The sequence below is a fragment of the Nannospalax galili genome, unplaced genomic scaffold (assembly GCF_000622305.1).
Source record: "Nannospalax galili isolate Female #2095 unplaced genomic scaffold, S.galili_v1.0 scaffold461, whole genome shotgun sequence".
In the NCBI taxonomy this organism is placed as follows: domain Eukaryota; kingdom Metazoa; phylum Chordata; class Mammalia; order Rodentia; family Spalacidae; genus Nannospalax; species Nannospalax galili.
The window spans coordinates 8461760-8462505 of record NW_008349975.1 but is presented as its reverse complement, the minus strand read 5'-3'; the positions used below and the strand labels follow the sequence as shown (position 1 = coordinate 8462505).

Here is a 746-nt window from a genome sequence, read left to right as displayed (position 1 = left end):
TGGGCATAATTTTGAACCAATGATATAAATAACATCTTCTAGTGCATGGATATTTCAATGTTTAGTTGTAAAAACTTCAGTCCTTAAGTTTGTTGTCTTTGAAGTGTTTATTTCATGGTAAAGAAATCTAAGAGTGACACACCCAGAATTGATAACTGTAATGTACAACAAGGGCTTGAAGAATAAAATTAAAAACTATAATTTATGCTCACTCTGAGAGATCCAAGTGCCACAGAATAGAGAAATGGGTCACAAAGATATTAAAGTCAATAGCCTGATATGATAATAAGAAATAAATTCTCAACCTGTAAAATAAATGCCTTGACTGATAATTTAAAACAGTATATTTCTTTGAATTTTATCCTCACAGTTTTATTTAAATTAAAACATTATAAAACATCAGTGCTTACTTCAGCAGCACATATACTGAAATTAGAATAATACAGAGATTATCATGGTCCCTGTGCAAGGCTGACAAGCAAATTCATAAAATGTCCCATATTAAAAAATATATAGGCATTAAAGGAAACTCAAACTACTTTTTAGCTACTGAATGCTGAAGGAGTACCTCACTATTGAGCATCCAGCTTGTTAAGGTCATATAAATATGGTTCTCCCTTGCACCGAAACTATAGACTTTGCAAAATACCCTCTATGTAGCTACTTATTGGGTAAAAAACCACCCTTATTAGGAAAATTTCCTACATGTATTAAAAAATTACATTTTATAAAATCCAAATAAAAAA

At 30.3% G+C, this 746-nt stretch overlaps 1 non-coding gene across 1 annotated transcript; it reads left to right on the top strand.

Moving 5' to 3' along the window:
- Nucleotides 1-402: 402 nt before the first annotated feature.
- On the top strand, nt 403-506 carry LOC115072703. Its single transcript, XR_003851733.1, has one exon. It is a non-coding gene; the product is annotated as a U6 spliceosomal RNA (small nuclear RNA).
- Nucleotides 507-746: the final 240 nt, after the last annotated feature.